Below are 7,832 nucleotides of genomic sequence, written 5' to 3' on the forward strand. Positions count from 1 at the left end.
TCACTAAAGCTTTACTTTTGGCAACGACAAATTGGCATTGGCAATTTATACACTTCTACCAACACAATATGAGTGGGAAAAGTAACTTTTAGCGACACATTTACGTCGGTAAATGTTTCCATTTGCCAACGATTTGGTTGTCGATAAAGCTTTAGTTTTGGCAACGGCAAATTGGCATTGGCAAAAAATACACTTTTAGCAACACAATATGAGTGGGCAAAAATAAACTTTTGGCTACACATTTACCGACAAATTGTTTGTCGAGAAAGCTTTACTTTTTGGCAACGACAAATTTGTAACGGCAAAAAAATTGAAAATCATATATATATTTTTATAATATTTACATATTTACAAGAGGCATCCCTCAGGCACTACTATTACAAACTAATAACATTGATATTAAATCACCTAAAGTTGATGTGTAGGCAAAAAAACACTGCTGAAAAATATGCTTTTGGAAGCCTTGTATAAAACCTAAAAGGGTAAACTCACTAAAATATTCAAATACATCCAAATTGTGAACCCATAGTAAAAACAGCAAATAACAAAATGAAATCATGAAACTAACAACAACCCAAATTTGCAGCAGACCAGCATCTAGTAGCAGCCGCTTCACAGCAACATTGCAGCAGCAGCAGCAGCAGCCCAACAAAATTCTGCAGCAGCACACTGGCAACAGCAGCAACAGACCAGCAGACCAGCATAATTAAAGATGAAGAACATCTAAGCAACAAGGCAATCACTATTGTAGTGTGTTACTGAGTGGAAGCAGTAAAGATGAAGCCATATCTTCTTTCTTTTGGTAACAAAAATTGAATTTCAACGCAACCACTATTATTGTAATTAAACAATAATTCTATATTTAGAATTTAGTATGTTCAAATTTGTAAATTTACACTTACAAGGATAGATACTCGTGATGCAAATTTACTTTTAACAGATGATGGGACCACAATACTTTTAAAATCTTCATGCGACAAATAAATAAACAGTGAAAGGAAAGCTTCATTGAGACCCATTACTGGCTTTTCTTTTGCATTCAAAACTGATTTAACATACATATCAAGAAATGTTGGCTGCGCAACAAAAAGCAATCAATCAAAACACTAGCTAGAGGGACGTTAAATATAAGTGCAACATAAAATCCGAAATTGCAGGACCTGACATAACATTAACATCATGTTTGACAACATCGATAATTTTAGTGCCATTTTAGTATTACTAAACATTGTCAGCATCCAAATTTGTAGAATTTCAAAATGTAATGGTTAATTTGGCACTTGAAATCAGAATTTAAATCATATTCCATTTAGCATGTTCATCATTTTGTGCAAAGTCAAGTTTCTCTATCTTAAAAATTAGACCCCCTCTTTGATGGATTTTATTCTTTAATTAGTAACTAATTTTACATTACCAAATTGCACTCAATAGAGGAAGCTCCAAAATTTATCATTTTTTAGCACTGGATAGGGTCATCAATAGCCCACAAGAATATTGTTGCTGATACAACAGCTAAAAGAAAAGTGCTTCTTACCTTCCATTGATCAAATAAAGAAGGAATTGAACTTGAAAATTCCAATAAAAGCCCCAACAGTTCCGGGCTCTCTTTGTATGGGATCCTCGCATCCTTTAGTTCTGCAATGTAGGTTTTGTAGATTTATGATGACTAAAAAAATTAAAAATATAAAATGCATAAGAAATTTAGAACTAGAAACCCATAAAAATGATTTAATCAAAACTGGAAAAATGTTGGGGGTAAACCTCTAAGAACAAATGATAAAATGTTCATTTAAGGCATTGCTCATAAGATTCAATAGCCAGAGTTATATTGCCGGCATCTCCATAAAGAACCCCTATACAAAAAGAATTTTAAGAAACTAATCGATAATAAAACTGAGAGAGAGAGAGAGAGAGAGAGAATTTCAAAACAGAACATTATTTTTGTGTCCAAATAATAAAAATGTGTAAGACTGGAAAACCTAGGATACTAGGCATCACCACTAAACAGAATCAACAAACACAATATGTAGTATTGATTTTTCAAATGCAGTGTCAGCAAGCATTCTTTTTCTCTTCTTCTTCTTATCTCTTTTTTGTTTTTTCTTTCTTTTTGAGGTAAATTAATAAAGTGAAAACAAAGGGGCACATCCTCCATCCATACACTAGGGGTCTATAAAAAGCCAACTATAATCCATCCACCAAAGATAACTCTCCCATAAAATCAACAAACGCAAAAGAAGTGTCACAAAAATTCCCTTTCAGCCAAAAATGAAAACAACGTAAAAGAGCCAATTCAAGTTTGTGAAATGCAATCCCAATAAAAAATAAAACCATTAACTTTAGTATCAAATGAAAACTACATTTATGTAACCTTGAATTTTGGCAGAGAAGCAACATTCACAAATACAATCTTTTTTTATCCCCCTTGGCAAGTAACACCAATAATACCAATGACTACCAAAAGAGCAGCAATAACTACCATGTTAACAAAAAGAGGAAGTAATAGCATGCCAAAAACATGATGACCACAGGGTGAGAGAGAGAAACAAAGAGACCTAAGTTATTATATGCTTCCGCATATGTAGGGTTTGCAACAATAGCTTTCTCAATCATGCTTGCAGCAGCATCCATTTTACCCTATAAAAAGAAATAAAACGTAAAATCGATCAGCAGCTGCATATTGTCCTTTCCAAAAAAAATATTTTTTTGAATGGGTATAGGTACTGAACCTGGACAGTGTACACGACACCAAGATTGTTCAAGGACTGTCAAAAATTTGGTTTGATGGATAAAGCCAACTGCAGAAGAATAAATAATTTTTATAATATCAAGCGCACGATGATTTGAGACTTAAAATTTGCACATAAGCATCATAATTTTGCCTGATAACACTCCACAGCTTTATCAAGGTTGTCATGGTCTTTGTATATCACTCCTAAATTGTTGCATGCCTCTGCACAATGAGGATTGAAGTGGAAAGCAAGTTTATAAAACACAATTGCCTGCACAGATATTAAATAAATATTCTCAAGTTCAAGATTTGAAATGCATCAAATTTCTCATTAAAGCAACTAATAGAAAGGAAGAAAATGAACGATGATTGCAAAAAGGAAAAAAAAAATAAAAATAAAGATAATATACTTTCTAGTAGAGAATAATGTTTGAGGAGATCAGTTTCATTCATGTGAAGTTTGCTTCAGAATGAAAGACATGAAAAGCAGAGAGATAGAGAGACACAAAAGTTTTATTTCCTACAAATTTACCATGTCAAACTTCAGCATTTTCCCATATGCAACGCCTAGATTATACATGGCATCAGCATAGTGCCAATTATAATACAGAGCCTTCTTGTAGTATTCCACACCTTGGTCAATGTCTGCCTCCAATTTAACCTGAATATATCATGAATTCACAATTTAAAAATAAAATAAAATTGTGAATGATAAATGTGGCAACCCACATTTTTGTCCTAGTCATGTTGCATGCATTTATATGTTTTGCCATGTTAAGATTGCTGTAGCAACCCATATTCATGTTGTAGTCATGCTCATGTTCACTTACACAACTTTTGCCTTGTTAAGTTTGCATCCCTGAATCCTGTCTTGCTTTGTGTTTATGTGATTTGTCTAAGTGTTGCTCGCATGCTTTGCTCCTTCCTTGATGTGAAGCCTAGGTCACGCCAAGCCTAAGTTATGATTTTAGCATTCATGTTCTTCATGATCTTCATGTTCATGTTCTTCCTGTTCTTCACGGGTGGAAACCCAGATCCCCAGACCTCACCTCCTGAGGTGTAGTCGCCGAGATCACTCTTACCTAGACCTCGCACTTAGGCCAAGCATCGTATCTCACCTTGGCCTACCTTGCATGATCACTTACACTTTTAGTTGTCTTCCGCGCACCTCGGCATGCAGCCGCATGCCGAAGCCTAGGTAGCCATACCTCGGCCAGAAGGTGTGGGACCTCGGCATAGACCTGGTTGGTACCCAGCATGTCTTCCTGACATGTAAAACAATGTTTTGACTACCAGCATGTTTTCCGAGATCATTGCATGCATGTAAGACTTGTTTTGAGATGTATGTTCAGTAGATTTTGCCATGTGTTTGTAGGACTTGGACCTTTGCCTTGACCCCGACGTCCCAAGAACTAAGTGAGTGGTATTTTTAATAAAGTTATGTTCTTAAGGTTTTAATAAAGCTTTGCCTTGTTTTGATAAAAGTATTTGTTAAGCATGAATGATATCCCTGTTTTATGTATCAAGTATAAGCTTTGTTTTGAATGGCAATGTATCAAGTAAGTTTTGTTTTGATGACATTCTCGGGAAGTCCCTTGTGCTGGAGGACTCTAAACTTGAGCAGCACCCAAGTGTTAAAAGGGCTACGGGCTCTTGTAACATAGGTCCCTTGTGCTGGAGGACTCTAAACTTGAGCAACACCCAAGTGTTAAAGGGCTACGGGCTCTTGTAACATAGGTCCCTTGTGCTGGAGGACTCTAAACTTGAGCAGCACCCAAGTGTTAAAGGGCTACGGGCTCTTGCTTGGTCTTGTTTTGCCACTGGCGGTTTACCGCGTGGGTCTTGTAAGTAAGTAAGTAAGTTTTGAAGGACCAAGGTTATGCCGAGGTTATGCTATAAGATTTGACGCATGTGAAGTATGTAAGTTTTGTAAGATCAAGTTTGATGAACAAGATTTATCTCATGTTTTGTACAAGCTATGATAAGTTTGGTTTTATCAAAGATAAATATTATGTAATGTTTTGAAAGACCTCGGGAATCATTCATTTAACCCCTTTATTACTTGTACCATTCACTGAGTATCCAAGCTCACCCTCCCTATGTATATATGTAGGTAACAAGCAAGAAGTCGGCTACGCCGAGATGTCGGCAAACTAGAAGATTGTGTTTCATGATTTGTGGCCCATGTGTTTTTGTTTATGTCGGCAATTTTTGAAGCTTATGTATTTTGAACATGTCGGCTCGAGAAGCCTTTTTCCAAGATATAATATGTATTTTTGTACTTCATTTCTATTTGTATTCAAGTTGTAAAGCTATGTAAAGATGTATGCCATTTCATTTGACTTATGCACTGCTCTTATGGACCACTTGTATTTTAGATTATTGCTTCCGCACTTGTGAGCCCCCTATATCTATACTCTGATTGTGTGTGAATTTTGGAAGTTGGCCTTCGGTAATCACGGATTACTGGCCATCACGGCACCAAACTACTAGGGGCGGTTTGGGGTCGTGACAATAAAAAACCAAAACAAAATTATTTCTACAAGCAAGTGTTTAATGTAGGAAGATAAACTATTACAAATGATCCTTGGAGTTTCTCCCCTTCCTTAATATAATCCATGTTTATTATGGGGGAATTTTGGCACTATTGCACTATGTTGTTTCTCATGACCCCTTAGGTGAACACTAAGAAGTAAAATTTATTTTTGACATCAACTTGTGTCATCTAAATAGATCTAATATGTGTCATTGATGAATAGAAGACTAACAATTATATTGAAGAAACATGAAATGTGTTATAGCACAAAATCACCAAAAAATTGCATCAACTAGAACTAATCTAACATTAGACCATCCAAATTATTGACCATAGTACTGCCAGGAGTCACAAATCAAAGCCTAAGAAAAAATATGGGTACGGGACACGGACACGACACGGACAAGCAGATACGACATTTTTCCAGAAGTAGGACTAGAACATGTAGAGCACTTTTCCAAAAGTAGGACACATACACGTCAAATAATATATTCAGATTTTTATTTTATATATGCATATATAATTTTATATAAATTAAATAAAATCACTTTTTTCAATAAATAATTTTTGTCTAAAATAACCATTATACAATTGAATTTTTATTCTCTAACGTGTGGCCAAAAATTGGCCAGGTCGAGGATCTACTACATAAACAAAGCCAACAAGGCACATGAGTCTACAACATAAAAAAAAATATATTCAAAACGATCGCTTTGACTTCTCCCTTTCACAACTCATCTACTACGATTTGTACATTTTGTCTCGAGATTTGTCTCTGCAAGCTCAACTCAAGCAACTATAGCCTTCCCTCCACTGAGGGCTTGGGTCTTGATGAGGTGTCATTAGTCTAGGAAATCAATTCTGATGGGGGCTTTTGCAAGGGCTTCAATCACAATTAGGTGTGGTCATTCTAGGGCATCGATCGCAATGGGGGCTTCGGCGAGGGCTTCAATCATGATGGGTGCTTCTATCTAGGGCTTGAACAAGGGTTTTAATTGTGGTTGTTAAAGCCTTCAATCTAGGGTTCCAATAACACTGGCATCAATTGCAACGAGAGTTTGTTTTATCCATGGTCAGTTTCTTTCAATAAATTTCTTTCTTTTAGAGGGAAAAAATAAATAAATAAAAGCAAGTGTCCGGCAACGTGTCTGGTCTTGTCCATTACATGTCCATAATTTAAAAAAAGAAAAAAGAAAAATTGGATACTATTTTTCGCTTCTCAAACAGAAGTCGGTGACATGTTCGGAAGTATGTGTCTCAGACATCTGGGACAATATTACATGAGATGATAGTGTGTCGGCGCTTCATAGACCAAAGCTAATAATAAAATTGTCAGGGGATAGCAAAAGTTCTGCAGGTAACTATGGAATGTAGTTTAGCATGTGACTAATTCAACCCTATGTACACAAGCAGAACCTGAAAATAGATGAAAGTAAAAATTGAAACATATAAGAGTGAAAAAGGAGAGAGAATACAATATAACAAAGATGGAGGAGCAAGAGAATATAATATAAAAAAAGAAGAGCCCTTTGACATATATAAAGAAAACAAGAGATATGCTAATGACCAACCAATGGGTGGTCATCAGTCATAATGTATGTGTAAAAAGTGTAGAAAATGTATAAAAAGTGTATAGAAATGTGTAAAAATGTTTAAGAATACATGGAAAGTGCATCGGAATTTTAACTATTTTTGCATTATTTTCACCTTAAACACCCATATGGCCATGCATTACCCAAAAACAAAGGGCAATGTGGAAGACAAGAAAAGAGAAAGGGATTTGCGTGCAGCAGTTGCCAGCAATAACCAAAATGATCAAGTGCCAGCAAAAATTGTACAAAGATGAACTTTGAAATCTTTAATGACAGGAAAACAGAAGTCATAAAAGCAGTGAGAATTACCATATAATCTGCATCAGTTCTCCTTGTCAACCTGCTTCCCAAATTTCCTTAGTGCAAGTGAATATATCTCTTTTCTTCGCATGGAATATCCTCCAGCAACCAACTTGACTGCCTAGATGCATGTAATCATAAAAGTTATTGGCTCAAAAATAATATTAATGTAGAAGACAATGTACTTGTGAAAGGCTAGCCCACAGCAAAATAACTGCTCATTGGGTCAAATTTCCCATACTACTATCAGATCAATCATCCTTCAGACAGGAATCTTTTTTCAAAAATCAAACAAATTGTAGCCAATGCTTTTCTCTAACATCCAAAAAGAAAAGTTTCACTTCAAGCCAACAATGCAATTATCACACTGACAATGCACTCCATGAAATCAATCACTTCATATATTCCTCACAAACCAGTAAAGAATAAGACAGGATTAGCTTGAACATTTAATATAGACCATTGGCCAAAGCGCAAAATCTCACCTCCGACATACCAAATAAATATAGCAAATAGGCTTTACATCGTCAAAAAATTGGTACTAAACACCTTATTTTTTGAATTGGCTAACTTACTAAGCATACCCAAGAGAATTCCTATGTTGTTCATTAAATGGTTAGCAACATGATTTAAGTTTGAGAAAACAAATAAGTTATTTTATAGTAAGAAAATA

General features: G+C 35.4%; 1 long non-coding RNA gene across 2 annotated transcripts; it reads right to left on the minus strand.

Moving 5' to 3' along the window:
- Positions 1-1,526: 1,526 nt before the first annotated feature.
- On the minus strand, positions 1,527-7,452 carry LOC145821163 (uncharacterized). 2 transcript variants are annotated; one of them, XR_014363198.1, is made up of 4 exons: positions 7,169-7,452; positions 3,264-3,392; positions 2,556-2,953; positions 1,527-1,635 (listed from the first exon to the last, which is right to left on the minus strand). It is a non-coding gene; the product is annotated as an uncharacterized LOC145821163 (long non-coding RNA). The 2 variants fall into 2 exon arrangements; XR_014363197.1 differs by having other exon boundaries at positions 2,556-3,002; positions 7,169-7,451.
- Between the last annotated feature and the right edge of the window lie 380 nt (positions 7,453-7,832).

The sequence above is a fragment of the Camellia sinensis genome, chromosome 3, assembly GCF_055761805.1.
Source record: "Camellia sinensis isolate YWXY chromosome 3, ASM5576180v1, whole genome shotgun sequence".
NCBI lineage: Eukaryota > Viridiplantae > Streptophyta > Magnoliopsida > Ericales > Theaceae > Camellia > Camellia sinensis.